The 15,759-nt window shown below is 40.3% G+C and overlaps 1 protein-coding gene across 1 annotated transcript in view; it reads right to left on the bottom strand.

Moving 5' to 3' along the window:
- fgf11a (fibroblast growth factor 11a) overlaps positions 1-15,759 on the bottom strand; it is a 93,812-nt gene that overhangs the window by 75,616 nt on the left and 2,437 nt on the right. The gene's annotated exons all lie outside the window — the stretch shown is intronic.

Below are 15,759 nucleotides of genomic sequence, written 5' to 3'. Positions count from 1 at the left end.
GATACTGCACTCTTAACTCTATCACTCCATAGTACGCAAGGAGAATGTTCTTCGGGCAAAGAAAAGTACTTTTGTTTTTTGAACAATTACAATAGCAGTGCAAAAACATCCCGCTGTCTGGATGTATAGATTCATACAAACCCTATACACAGTCATTGTCAGTGGACAACCTCCAGGCTGTACATCATGTTGACATTACAAATTAGAGTCTGGCCACTGCTGCTTCAGGCTTGCAGAAAGCTGTTGCTTGAGTGCCCAAGGCCAGAAGTATAACCTGTGAGCATTCTTAAATTGAATGCCAGTCATTTTTAAATGGCATCCATTAAACAAACTGGAATGTCAGTGTTATAGCCGCTAACATGAGATTTTGGTTTGACATAGCAAATTTCTGAACAATTTTCCAGTCCACAAAAGCTGAAAGTAGTTTTAATTTTGAACCATTACAATTAACAACATTCTTCTCTGCTGTTAGTGCTTTCCAGCGCCCTGACCAACATGTTCTCATCCCACAGAGTTAGATAATGATGCTTCCTAAGGAGTCAAATTGTGCCGCTTTTGAAAGTCCTTTTGTGTATCGTATTGATGCCACAGGCACCTTTACAAACACTCCAGGAGCCTCACATCTTACTCACTGTGCTCTACTTACTGAAACACACTGTGATCAGCAGATTTGTTATTAGGTTAAATGAACCTAAGCATCAGAAAATCAGCAATGAATCAGATGCAGTATGTGTAAGGCAATACAACGCGAGAGCATTTCCACAATCCCAGTAGTAACCAAACATACGTGGGGGCCTGGTGCCTCAATGGGTAGAGCATCAGGTTGAGATGCAGAGGGTCATAAGATCGAATCCCACTTCACCAGATACAACCCCCACCTTGGTGTCAGTCCCGAGCCCAGATAAAATGGGAGGGTTACAGCAGGAAGGACACGCGGTGTAAAAAACACATGCCGCATCAACGTGCGGAACACGTTCCGCTGAGGCGACCCCTGAAGGGACAAGCCGAAAGCCGTTAATCTTTCATGGAGTAATGTGTTTGTGTGCTGTGTTTACCACACTAAAGAAGGACAAAGACAAACAGGGAGTGCAATGTGTGGATGGAGGAAGCGCGGAGCAGTACTGTCTGAATGCAGAGTTAACCCAGTTTAGCATAATGGCTGTGACCCCCAGTGAAAGCTGTAGAGACCCTAGCTGCAGCGCTCACATTGTGACTTACCTTTGCAATGTGTTAGAATGTTTCCAGTTGAGAAAAGACACAGCAAAACACCAGAATTCATTGTGTGTGGCTCCGACTATGGGCTTTTCAATGTTGTTGGTCTTACTGAGATTAGGAACAACTCAGCATGCTCAAGTCTTTTCTATGCAATTATTAATAACTGTGATGCCATTGAGAAAAACTAGCTTTAACAAACAGATGATCACCGTTTGGGTTTATGGTTTCACTTGGGGCTTTCAACCTCTTGGAATCTTTTCCTTATTTCATGACTACAGTATATGTTAAAGCAATTATTACATAATGCATGCGGTATGTGTGTGAGCGTGTCGGTTTAAACGAGTCAGTGAGTGTGTGTGTGTGTGTTTGTGCATGCATTGACTAATGCAGAGATACTGTCATTGAGGGTACAAGGGCATTGCTAAAAGCCCTCCTTATGCAAATGGGGCAGAGATGACAGTGTGTGTGTGTCACAGCCATATCAACATATCTCCTGATGATGGCTTATCTCAGCCAGCAGAGACGCCTGATATGGTACACAAGACGCACACACACACACACACACACACACACACACACACACACACACACACACACACACACACACACTCACAGAACACACCAACATGGACATTATTACACATGATCTCTCTCAGTCGCTCTGTTCTATAGAGCGCTCATTAACAAATGTATTAATGGCCTCTTCATTATGTCTGCTTATCTTCTCCTAAAGCACTGCCACATCCCCCTACACTCACACACACATGCACGCACGCAGCCACACACACATACACACACACACACGCACACACACAGCAAATGAGGTTGTTCATATGAAATTGTTCTCATACATCTATATGTGCATTACTTCCTGCCCTTGCATTTTACTTTCTATTTTTTCTTTGTTTGTTTAGCAGTTACCTGTCTCCCTCCATCTTTCACCACGTCCTTCTTTAAGCTATTCTATCGCTCCCTGCTGCTTCTGAGACCTCTTGCCTCCCTCCTTGCTTTAACCCACCTACCTTTATCTTGCTATCACACCATCTCTTCCTCACAATTTTAGAGCTGCTTTTAGTTCTGGCTTCCTCTTCCTTATCTGTCTCTCTCTCTCTCTCTCTCTCTCTCTCTAAGATATATCTCTGGGGTTACCTCCTTCCTTACCTCATTACCTCCTTCCCTTCCTAGGTCTCTTTTTTTCATTCATCAATCAAGTACAGCATGTGAAAATCTGACATATGATTTTGTATTGAAACATTCAGATAGCACATTGTAGATAATTTGGGGGAAAAACGTACACTTTGCCGCTGATTGTGCTTTCTCCACACTCACATATGCCTTAATATCACAGCAGTTTGAAATTACTGTAAGGACCTCCAAAATTCTCTTGTTCAGCAAGAGCTCACAAAACGTCTATACTCCAGAGGCTCCCACTTTGGAAAACAGACACATGTATTGTCCAGACATGGAAAGCTGCAACCAAAATAGACTTTGATCTCCCCAACTCCTACCTATAAAAGCATATTTAGAAGACTACATCACAGATAGTAAACATGCACAGAATAGAAGAACGGGAAAGTCCCTCCATCAGCCGGATTATCACATCAATGTAAGATGATTTAACTGGCATCATTTACATCAATTCTCCTCCTTCATCTCTTGTTGTGTCGTGTTTCTTTGTTACCTAAAGCTAAAGGTGAAACTTCAGTCGGTCCTTGTTTTGTCTAATCAAACCATCTCCTAATTCACTTCTAGTGAGTGGGTGGTGGTGCTTCACCTCACAACACTTGAAAAAGTGATATGTGAATTATTTATAAATGCACACTAGTTTGTGACTAAAGAAACTATGCTTATTTTTCTTGTGGCGTTCTTGTAATGTGGATGAACTTTCCCTAGACTCGACGAGACTTTTGTGTAATAATGATGAACAATGTTCTGAAAGCATGAAGAAATAATAGAAACATCTTTATTCATTTAAATGGAACCAGTCCAGCAGCACAGTGGGGTCCCAGTGCAAAAAGCTCCCGCAGAGTTATCTGGCACAGATAACGCACTCAACGTCTTTTGGACTTTGAATTCCTGGTGCATTACTTTTTAGTGTTAATCACACTGTTTACGCCACAGTCAGTGATCTCTGAGTGACCATCCCTTTGGTAGAAGTTAGTCCTCCTCTTATCAGTTAATCAAACTTTGTTCCAGAACTTTTGTAGCTCATCTTTGTACTTGTAATGTAATTGCGACCTGACTATAGCTTCACCCCTGCTCTGTGCAGTTTGTTGGAGATTTTACTATTTTTTTTCAACAAGTTCTCATTCCCAAGGTGTCAAAAAGCACCGCTTTGTCAGGTCCCTTAGAGTACTCAGAGTACCCATTAAAGGTTAAAGGTCCCCGACGCTTGGACCTTTTAAGTGTAGTACAATGGAGACCTCAATGACAGAGCTGATTTCTCTGGACATTGTCTTGAGTTCATCTGTAAAAGAGGCTATTGTTGCTGTTTTGGCGACAAAAGGGAAACTTACCCAATCTTTAATAGACTTAATGCTATGGTTAATCAGTGTATATTGCTGAGACCAAATTGGTCAAAAAGGCCATTATAGAAACAATTCAAAGATACCATCTTGTCACAAAGTCAAGAGCAGTCCAACTGCTGGCTGAGGTCAGGCCCTGTATGGTGTGAACAGACTTTAGCGGCAGCTTGGGCACTGATAAAACATTAAAGGGCATCACACAAACCAATGTTTTTTATATATATAAATCTGCATTTGACTTTTCAGCTTACACTTCAGCTCTCTGCAGCCAGCTTGTTCTCTGTCAGATTCAATATAAGTACCGAGAAGCTCTGCATCTCATCATTGGCCCATTTCCATCTTCTAGCAAGGATATGTGTGATATCTTTGGACAGAAACTGATGATGTCTGTGTGTCAGATGACAGTTTACAGGATTGCACTCTGTGTCTTTGTGTTAGAATCAGATCTGCACTGAGACGTGTTGAAATGGTGAACCTCTGACATAATTTATGATAAGACTTGACTGAATAACTCATACCATCTTGTTTCATTACGAGGATTTCATGCTTCTGGTCATCTCAGGATGTCCTTAAATGGATTACATGAAACACACTTAACTGACAAATATGGAGAAAGAGTCTCACTAGATCCTATTCATCCTCAAGATGAAAGTTCTCATAATTGACACAGAGTCAGATAAATAATTTTCATCCATTTTTGTCAAAATTTGAAGCTCACAGTTTCATGCTGGATACATTATGTGAATCGCCAAAGCAATAGGAAGCTAAAGGGCAGAGAGAGGGAAAAAGAGGGAGAATTTGAGACGTTGTAAGCCCCTTACAACTCTTAGGCCTTATAAGACAGACACTCGGATGTTTACAATCATTATTTTTAAAACTATTTCAGCTTTATTAGGCATTTTGTAGTGGTATGTGATGGGAGAGTTGTGTTCAGGTGCTGACTTTCACAAAGGTCAAACAGATTTACACCCATGAAGGTTATTGGTATCATGACTCATTTCTACACAACACCTATCAATCCTATTTTATTGTAACATGCAAAGATGGATGTATGCAAAGTCTTTTCCAACTCAGCTGCTGAAGCTTGTAACTCTTGGTGACCTTCCTCACTAGACCCCTTCCTGCACGGTCACTTAGTTTTGAGGACGGCCTGCCCTTGGAAGGTTTACCCATGTGCCATGTTGCGTCCAATTCCTTGTGATGGATTTAACTGTATTCTAAGAGATTTAAAAATGTTATTCTATCATCTTCTGATTTCTGCTTTTTGAAAATCTTTTCAATTGCTTAGACTGTTCTTACAACTTAAGGGTGTAGGTTTTAGCCCAACACGTTCAAATTGTGCTGCTTTGGGGATCAAATTGACACCACAGCTACCCCTTGATGTTACTTTTGGACACTCCAGCAGCTCCAATATTTGACGCCCTGGGAAAAATGATGTCCAGTATCAACACTGCAGGTTCATTTTGGCGTCAGTAGTGGATGCTACTGGAAAAGGCTTTATATACACAAAGGTTAAGATCAAAAACTTGAAGGAAAGCTTAAGTTACGAGATAAAGAACATAAAAAAATGCTACAAACAGAGACAGCAGCTCACATGTGCATGTATATTACAACCAGTTAAAATGTATTGACTGCACTTTTACACTGTATTTTAAACGAGGTTAATACCTATACTAACACTACTTTTCGATTTTCTTTTTTTTTTACTACTTTACTTTGCAGATAACTGTCCAAATTGACAGTTTCCGTGATTCAATATTGTTAAAAACAAAATGTTAAAGTGCCCTTATAGCTGACTGATCATAGGATATGCTGTGTAACTAGTGTATTAGGTTTGACTTCAGCTGAGGATTTTTGCTGCATGTCATACCCGGTCCCTCATACCAGGTTTCTTGTCCACTTCATCATTATGTAAAGCAAAAAAGGCCAAATACCAACATAAACAAACTAAAGGTGGAAACCTTTGAATTATAAGCATTGTACATGATCAGAAAGGTGATTCTCAACAGTGGAGTGAAAATCTGCCTGTCTCAGAAATTGGGGAGACATGATATTGTTTGAATATGACATTTCTGACATTTCAGTCATACATTCATGTTGCACTTGACTGTTTTTTATAAAACATTGTGTCGAAAAAGAAAAAGTTCAAAGTAATTCAATTTATTGTTAATATAACATTGTCATTGGCGCAGCTGTCTTTAGTAATTCTTTTAATAATAAAGATCAGTAGCTTTCGGCTTGTGCCTTTAGGGGTTGCCACAGCGGAATGTGTTCCACACGTCTATTTGGCATTTGGAGTTTTTGCACCGGATTCAAACGTTCTATTGGATAATAAGAGACTAAAACAATCTGGGGGAAATAATTGTAGATTTCCGCAGCGCCATATATTAAACTTGATATTGAAGTTGCTCTAATTGAGTCATTATTTCATGATAGAATCACTTGGTTAAGGGCAAATCATATAGTAAAATAGGTTTGACAACAAAATCTAAAAAAAATCATTTTTCACTTGACTAATAAGACGTTAAGAAGTAATGCAAGACTTAATGAATGGCTAAGAGCACTTTCTATCTCGGTCCGTCTCAATCTTCATCTCCATCCCTCTCTCCAGAATGGGAATTTAATTGCATGATGGATAATTTAATGGCAGAGGAAAAGCCCGAGTTTTAGAGGAATGTCTTTTCTCATCTGCATGCAAAATCCCCTCCAAGAGTGCAGCAGACACTTCTGAAATAAATGTAGGGTGTGTTTCTAATTTATATAACTCCGTGTTTTCTGAGGTACAGGGAGTGTTGCACTCTGGCTTGTGTCCAGCTTTACAGATCAATGACATATTAAAGTGAAGGATGTGTCACACACCTGTGCTTGTATACCACAGGGGAGCCACATGCAGTAAGACAGGGTGCTGCAATCAGCAAGGTGCCCCACACACATGCATCTGAATTCTCCTTTTCAAAAATACAAAAATGCCAAACCCTTACACAGAGAATACATGTAGGCCTATGTGCTGTAGATCCTGACTTGGCAGCTACACTTTATAAGTTCACACCTTGGTGTTGATAAAGTCACCGCACTCACACAGTGAGTGTGAGAGAGTGCACCGACTACAAATGTTAATGGCAAGTCTGTTTGTGTGATTTGCCACATTGCTCTTCGAAACAATTCAGCCGTGTTTGCATTTGTATACACACATTGTGTTGCATGTAAATTATGTGATTATTTCTACATGGTTGAGAAACGTGCCTCTGCTGCCAATAGAGGCAGGCAAGTTATATTATTCAGCCTTATTCAGCCATGGACTGACATGTAACAACACAGCAAATACAGGATGCATGTTTAGGGGCTGCTTGCAAGAGGGACAGAAGGGTATGTGGGAGAAAGACTGGAAAAGAAATAATGGATGAGAGGTGGTGAAAAAGTCCCCTTTCAGAAACGCACTACTTTCCAACAAACTTCACAAACTCCACATGCTAGACTTTCGGCTTTACGTCTGTGCCCGTCTGTTTGAGCACCACAGCCTTTCTTGTAAAAGTTGTGACAGCAAACTTACTATCGTCAAACCTTGCAAGGTTTAAGTCATTTTCAACATAAGTCTGAACTGCGTGGTGTTAAATTAACAGATACATATTGATATAGTCGACTAGTGGAACATTATGTTTTGTCTCAATGTATCGAAGCTCACAAACATTGATTTTTAAGTTTACATGCACATTTGGAGAAGGTGGTTTATTTTGTGCTGTGTTTAAACTTCTTGTTCAGCATCGTCTTGCTGAAATATGCAAGGTCTTCCCTGAAATAGATGTTGTGTAGATGGGAGCATATCTCGCTGTAAAACCTCTATGTACCTTCTAGATGTGTAACCCGTTCACACCTTAGGCACCACTGCAGTCCTATAACATCTGAGATGCAGGTTTTTGAACCTGTAGGACACGGTGCCCATGCTTTCCAAAAATAATTACAAATTTTTCCTCAGACCTTTCTAAATGAGCTTTGCACAGACTGCACAGTGAACTGTGTTCACAGACTGTGATTTCTGGAAGTGTTCCTGAGACGATGCAGTGATGCCCAGCAAAGAAGAGTTTTTAATGCAGTGCTGCCTGAGGGCCGGAAGATCACACGCATCCAATTTTGAGCTTTGGCCTTGGTCCCGTGTGCATCTTTAGATGATGTTAGTTCAAAGTTTTACAACTTAACATTGAGGAACATTTTTCTGAAATTGTTCCACAATTTTTAGAAGCGGTTTGTTGCCGATTGGTGAACCTCTGCACATCTTCACATTCTCTGCCTCTCTGAAATGCTCCTTTTATACCCACTCATGTTACTGACCTGTGGCATATTAAGCTAATTAGTTTTCAAATGCTCCTCCATTTGTTTTTTTCTTATTTCAATAATGACTTTTACTTTTGTTGCCCCTGTTCCAACTTTTTTGAGCTGTGTTGCTGCCATCAAATGTAAAATGAGCTAATTTTCCCCATGAAATGGTAAAATGTCTCAGTTTAACATCTGATATGTTGTATATATTTTATTGTGAATAAAACGTGGGTTGATAAGATGCATTCTGTTTTTATTTACATGCAAACCGTTTTTGCATATGTACAAATACTCTTTATACTATGAAAGTTTTCCTAAAATTAGGTATTTACAAAAATCTCAATATATTTACCCTGATTACAGTATTGCAATATATTACAATGTATTGAATCAAAACCTCTGCATCGTATCATATCCTTAATAGGCACTGAAAGAAAAATACAGGTTTTGAAATATTTTCATTGCAAAGTCAAATCATTTACTAGAGGAAAGAGTAAACTACAATGAAACCTATTTTGGATCTCATAATTATTTTAGATAATGACACACATGGCGTAAATAGTTACAACTGAAGGAAGAAAAACAATTCAGAGCCCCTGCCTACACAAGAAGAACCTGTACTCAGTATGAAATTATAACCTCAGGAGTTAATTGGGTCATTGTGCTGAAAATGCAAAGAACAGCAGTCTGTTAATGTTTTTAGTTCGAGGATTAAAGTAAAAGACCCATCATAATGATGCCTGCACGTAAAGTTTGCTAAAGTAAATGGTTTAATTACTCCAGTCTTGCCTTTTACAGTCTGTACCTTAAGGGGGTTTGTCAGACTGGTGTGTTGTGTTAATGTGTTGTTGTTAATGACTTTTAATGTTGTAGTATCCATTGTTTATTTGGAGTGGATTATATGCCAGAACACAACTTTTCTTGGTCAAACTCAAGCCAAGGACTAAAACTAAACCTGAAACACATGTTTGTACATATAATATATATAAAACACATACTGCGGCACCTTTCATCATGGTCACGTTTGTGTCTGAATGAAGAAGGTAGCTATGTTACACATCCCATAGCTGAAAAGGGCTAAAGAGAGACTGATAAGTAAAACATAGCACTATACATGAGTGTATTTGTTAAAAGATCATTTTAATATACAATAGTTGATATAATGTGTTGTGTTGGTTTCTTCCAACAAAAACACTTAGATCTGTCAGATCAGACAAAATAAACATGTGTTCTCAAATTCCCACAGAAATGCATACCCTAATATCATTTTTACTTTTAAAAATCTGCATTCTTTCTTAAAAATCTAATGGGGGTCACAGGTCATAAAGAGGGTCACAGCATATATTAGCCTGAAAAAAGAACCTATCTATTAATGCAAGTACAATTTCTAACGTAACAATTCTGAAAACTTATGATTTTCAAGTGAAAGCTTACGCAGACACTTGTGTCCAATTTATAGCCATGTATACAAGGTTCAGGAGGAGTAAGAGAAATTGGCTTCATTAAAGAAAATAAATTGAACATAATCAGTGTTTAATGATGTTTTTTATAAAGGTAATATTTACTTTTTACATTCAAGCTGTTTTGGGAAAATATGTTTCCAGCCCTTAAACCGAAACCTGAAGCTGATTTTCTGTGATAGAATGCATAAAGCATATATCAGTGATCCACTAAACAAGGCTGGCAGCTTTATACTTATTAAAACTAGCCAACCATCCAGTTTTACAGCAGCCAGAAGCTAATGATCTTCAATTACTCTCCTTACTGTAGGCTAAAGACAAACAGCTCTGCAATGCTATATTTTATCTCAATGTATAAAAGAATAAACTTGTTATTTATTCAGTTACACTTTAATTTTACAGAGAGACAAACCAAGTCTGTGCCGTGCTCAGATCTGTTGTTCCAGAGCACCTGTCAGATAATCCTTTGCTGCCACAGTCTCTGTGATCCAAGTAAATTAACACGTAATGAGATACAGACGCAAGCAGGAAAGCATGCACACACAGACTTTTCCCATAAGGCCAGTTTATTCTAGCGCATCGCTCGACAGCACACACACACACATAACTCTTGTGTGATGTACTGTATGCAAGTGTGTGTATGCATGTGTGGGAGAGAGAGAGTGAACAGTAAACACACACACACAGACATAGAAAGGTTGAATAAAAGTGACATATGATTTAAAGAGTGGTCTTCCGGTCAGGGACACTGTGGTCAGGCTGAGAGAGAGATCATGCTGCCGATGCATGACCAGGATGTGTGTGCTTGTGTGTTTGTGTACATGTCTTTGTATTGTTGTGTGGACACATTTTGCTACCTGTGTTTCCCCAAATGTGTGTGTCTGGGATGTGAGTGTGCGTCCTAATCCTGACTGTGTGTCTCCCAAACTGACAAGTCCATGTGACACACACGTCCCAGTCAGCTCTGCAAACAAACCATGCGTCAAATTGACCGCTTTTAAAATGCTAATGCAGCCTTCACTGTCCCTCTGTGTGTTAACATTGCGATAAAAACTACATTGATTAAAGGGACAGTGAGCAGTTTCTGTGGGGTTTTGTGACATTGAGGAACCCAAGGTTGGGTTGGGAGTGGGGTGGGTGGGTGGGGGTGGGGGTGCAAGATGCTGACTCGGCGCTCACTGGTCATTTGTTACAGGGACTTCGAAGACTGTTAATCTCTGCAGACTGGAAACTGATGCAAAATAGGACGTTGAGTGCCGGTGTAGATAATCATGAGCACATTTTCATGCATGATTCACTGTGTGTGTGCGTGCGTGTGTGTGTGGGGGGGGGGGGGGTGTAAAATCACAGCCCAAGGTCATTTGAAGAGCAAACTTTCGTGATCTTAAACCCTTCGTCCACCTCACCCGTCTCTCGTTACACTTTGGTGTTCTCGGTGCCGTGCTGTGCCGTGCCATGCCAACAATGTGCCATACTGAGCCCAAGCAGCTCACCTCATTCCTACGAGGGCACCAACATTAACGCTCGCTACACTTCCACACACTCCACACTCACACCTCTGATACTTATTTCCTGTTACACACATAAGCCCAACGTCTGACAACAAATGCTCATCTAAAACAGGAACTACACACATACTGTATTCACACTCACACACAGGGCACATCCGCCAGAAAATGTTCTATTTTGTCTGATAATGATGATTGATGCCCATCCAAAACTGCTGCACAGCAAAACAAATGGTGGTCGGCTCCATAAATCAATTGGTTGGGAGGAGAGGAACTGAAAGCCCACATTGATCATCGCACAGGCCAAATGTTAGCATCTCCAAATCGTTTATTCCGGGCACCATTTCACACACAACATCTGCCACACTGGCAGAGACAGAGGGCGGAACCTGTTACAAAACAACAGAGGCCATCAGCTGCTGGTAATTCATGGTGTACGGCACATGTGCAATGTGTCTTTTCTGGTGATAGATGGGTCCAATATATCACAAAAAGTTTGGTCGTTTGTGAGCACTTCCAGACAGCGAAGTCGATTTTGATGCTACATGTCACAAAGATTATTTCCATGAGTATATTAGCAAAGAGTGTTCCAAGCCCCAAAAAACATCTCAGAAATCATCCCTTGCTCCCACCAAAGCACAACAGCGAAATGAGGGCGATTTTACATAAGGTAATTGCTGAAAACCCAAACTAACAATAACTGAACAATTAGAGTTTCATAATTCAGACACGAATTGCACCCTCTTGTGAACCATTAACAATAGAACCAGAGTTACGTAACGTGGCAGCACAACACCTACAGCGTCTCTGCCACTGTAGCGTCGAGTGATTAACTGGCCCAAACCCAATATGATTTGACACGGTGGGAAAACACAGCAAGTGAAGAGAGACAGGCAAACACAAACATACAGAGAGAGAGAGAGAGAGAGAGAGAGAGAGAGACAGTTATAAGAAAGCCAGATGTCCTTGAAAAGAGAGTGTAAGTTTAAGGTATAGAGGAGATGGGGACAGGGCAATTAAGGCTGGGGGAGAAAGGGAAGGGAGGAGGAGAGTGAGAAAAAGCTCATAAAAGAAGGGAAGGTAAAAAGGGATGTGTGTGTGTGTGTGTGTGTGTGTGTGTGTAGTCCTTGCCGGTGTCGCCCATACAGCGTGTGGTCTATGAAGCAGTAAATCACCCACTTCAATGCGTGCTCTCCAAACTCTGCCACACATTATTGATAAATCAGTGTGTGTTAATGAGGAAAGTTGATGTGGCCCGATAAGTCACGGCACAACAATGAGCCTAACATACACAAACACACACACACTCACACACACACACACACACACACACAAGTTCTGGACGAGGTGCATGTGCTGACTCCTGCCAGACTGTCATTTGTCATTTGTCTCCAACACAAATGCGCACATATTTTGTCGCTCTCTCAAAAACACACACACAGACGCATACAGTCTATATACATAAACAAATCTGCAGTAGCTGGCTGAACACTTAGCCCCTGTGCTGCATCAACAACTCGGAGTGTTATTCTATCCTGTTAACAGAAGAGAGGAGGGCTTCCACAGCAGCTCCAGCAGATAGTCAGAGGACAACACCAGCTATTTTGGTTTCACTTTGAAATCCAATATGCGGCTTAACATCTTCATTAGATCATATCATTTCCACACACACACACACACAGAGACACGGACAAATACACAGACATAACCATGGTGAAATTATCTCTCTCCTACACTCTCCACCTACAGTAAATTATCACGAAATCTTATCGTTTGTTTGTTTGTGTTGACTTACTGCGAATGTGCGTGGGTGTGTTTTCTCTCTCTGTTTATGCGCACGCTTAAGTGTGTGCTTATTGATATAGTTACTTTTGTACAGTATATCTATAGTGTGTGTGTGTGTGTGTGTGTGTGTAGGTGCTTAAGCTGGTTTGCTTGTGAGCAAGTGCAATTTTGTGCAGGGCAAACTGACCTTGTTATTAGCTGAGTGGGCTGTAAGTGTTGGGGCATCATTAGTATGAGTTAGGTGAGGGTTAGAGGGTGTGTGTGTGTGTGTGTGGTGGTGAAGGATGGTGATAGAGTGGGGAAAGATCAGGCTTGAACATTTAAGAGAGGAGGTGAGACTCTATGAGTCTGGGTCCAGCTTGGACAATCACACACATGCACACACACACACACACACACCTGCACACACAACAGCCATCACTTAGAAACAGATAGCCAGCAAGTGTTAAGACGCACACTTATTATGCCACAAACTGAATCATAAATATTCAGTCACATTCCAGTGATGCACCAGCAGACAATATAGGATAACATCCACACACACAGCTTATTGTTGGTGCTCGTAGACTCATGCTGGACTGCAAACCCACCAACCCAATTTTTAAATCTGGGGCATAGGACCTCATGTGTGCTGATACAGGTTTAGTCATATTAAGGAATTTAATGAAATGTAAATGTTTTTTTTCTTCGTGTTTTGCCGCTAAAGGGCCTGTGCAGGCTCAGGGAGGAAACAGAGCAAAGGTGTAAGAAAGTGATGAAAGTGAGACATCGTTAGGCCTCCAGGGTGGAAACATGGTGATAATGCTTTTGCAAGCATCCTATCGGAAACAACAATGTAATGAAGCAGTTTTAAATGCCCACTGGCTTGAAGCAGGTTCATTTACTGTGTCTCACTGTATACAGTAGCTGATTTTTGTATGTGTTTCAGAGGAGGGAGCATCTTTTTATTCTCTGTACTAAAATAAAAATTCAGATGGTTGTAAATGGGTCATTTTAGACAAAAAATGAAATATGAAGCTTTAATCAAAATGTTTAATTTAAGCCAAATATTACTACTTTAAAGTTACACTAGTAACAACTTGGCACAACCTGCTGGCTGAGGGTAGAATATGGATCAGACTATTTTGTAGTGACTGACCAAAACTGACCTTGACAAAAATTATTTATTTTCCGTCTGATTTTGTAGTGGTTTATGGTTCCCATATGTCCGTCATACTTGATTCTGAGGATGACCTACGGGTCAAATTGTCAGTCTCCTCTGACCATAAGTCTACATGAAGCACATATTTGAATGCTGCAGCCATTTTATGTATTGTTTGGTGGTTTAAAAAGTGCAGTTAGCATGTGCCTATTTAGCCTAAAGCTTCACCTAGGTGACTGAACCTTACCCACACCTGTTTTCTAAAACCTAGTGAAACCTTTGTGGAGTGAGGGATCCCATCTAGTTTACTACCTAAGGGTGAGGTTTCTGGCACTGCTGACTGTTTACGTGTTTTCACCTCTAGCAAACAATTACATTCTTGGGTGTATCCATGTAGTATACACACATTGTAGAGGTTATTTGACTCTAATTCTAAAATATTTAATACTCTCTTCAAGTTATATTTGGTTGGAATTTTAATGTGAAAGCATCAGGTACAGTAGTTCATCAGATATTATTTCTTGTTCTTATTTCTCGTTTTGAGAATTTGAGGATCTGTGCCTTAGAAAAACCATCAGAAACCAACAGAAGGTAATTAGCGATAATGGAAGTAAATAGGCCCCGTCAGAAAACAACAGGAAATACAACCAAAGGAAGTAACCAAAATTCGAGACAATGAAAGGGACTGTAAGCCAAAAGGTGTAGAATAAGCCAACACAAGCCGAATGATGCCAGTAGACATAATGTTGGCCAGTTGGAGGCAAAATGGAAACAAGCTGTAAGCAGGCCACTCCAAGGTCCAGCCGGGAGGAGTAGGAAAAAGAGGAGGTGGATGCAATAGCAGAAGAATATTCTGGTCATTTGTTCCTGTCCAGAGGTCACATGTGGCCTCGGGCTGAAGCTATGAGAAGGTCACACTCGCACATGTTGAGAATACCCACTCACAAACAACAGCTAGCACACACATGGCTAAGGGTCAGCAGTGTCCTCCATAACACTCCAAACACACACATACACACACATGTAGAGAGTCGTTTAGAGAATGATGAAGATGTACACTGCAACACATGGTACTTAACAAAGACCCCTGTAAATCACAGGCTGAAACAGTGAAGCTGCTAACGTGTCTTTAACCATGGCCTCCACTGCACCTCGTCTCTACGATTACCATAATAAATCTGTGTGTGACGCACTGAAGCTGGTACGATGAAAATGGTTTGAAACAATGGGCATTGCACATGTGTGGCCTTTTCTTTAAGAGCTGGCACTGCCACGACCTGTCCAACATATTTCACTACCGTAATTACAATATAGAGCAGCCACCTCCGGCATATGCCGAGGTTCCCCATGTAATTATAATGGTGAACTTAGCAGCCTGAGCTAATAAATATCATAGAATACACACAAATACACTTGGATTGGCTCACATAGTGTACTGCACATGGAAGTGCAGGAGGGAGAACATACAACCACTGGTGAGGTGAAGACAAGGTAATTCTGAGGACACACATGAAGAAAGACAAATACTGTTGGATAGAAACGCACAGGATCAACCTGGCATATAAGTCGTTTTAGTAATGTAAAACAAAATGTGTTTTTTAATATAAATTTAATCTAACACCAAAAAAGTTTTAAAAGATACTGATCAAAATTTAAATTTAAAAAAGAAAGTTTATTTGATTAAAAAACGATTTTCATAAAATCTACAAAACCTCTGAAGAACTATATTACAACATAGAAAAAAAAAACACACCCACCAACAAAACTAGTGTTATCATATCTGTCTCATTTAGCATCAATGAATCATTTTGCAA

Source organism: Channa argus, chromosome 12 (assembly GCF_033026475.1).
Source record: "Channa argus isolate prfri chromosome 12, Channa argus male v1.0, whole genome shotgun sequence".
Lineage (NCBI taxonomy): Eukaryota > Metazoa > Chordata > Actinopteri > Anabantiformes > Channidae > Channa > Channa argus.
Note: the sequence above shows the minus strand (reverse complement) of the source record. Positions and strands in the feature narration are given on the sequence as shown.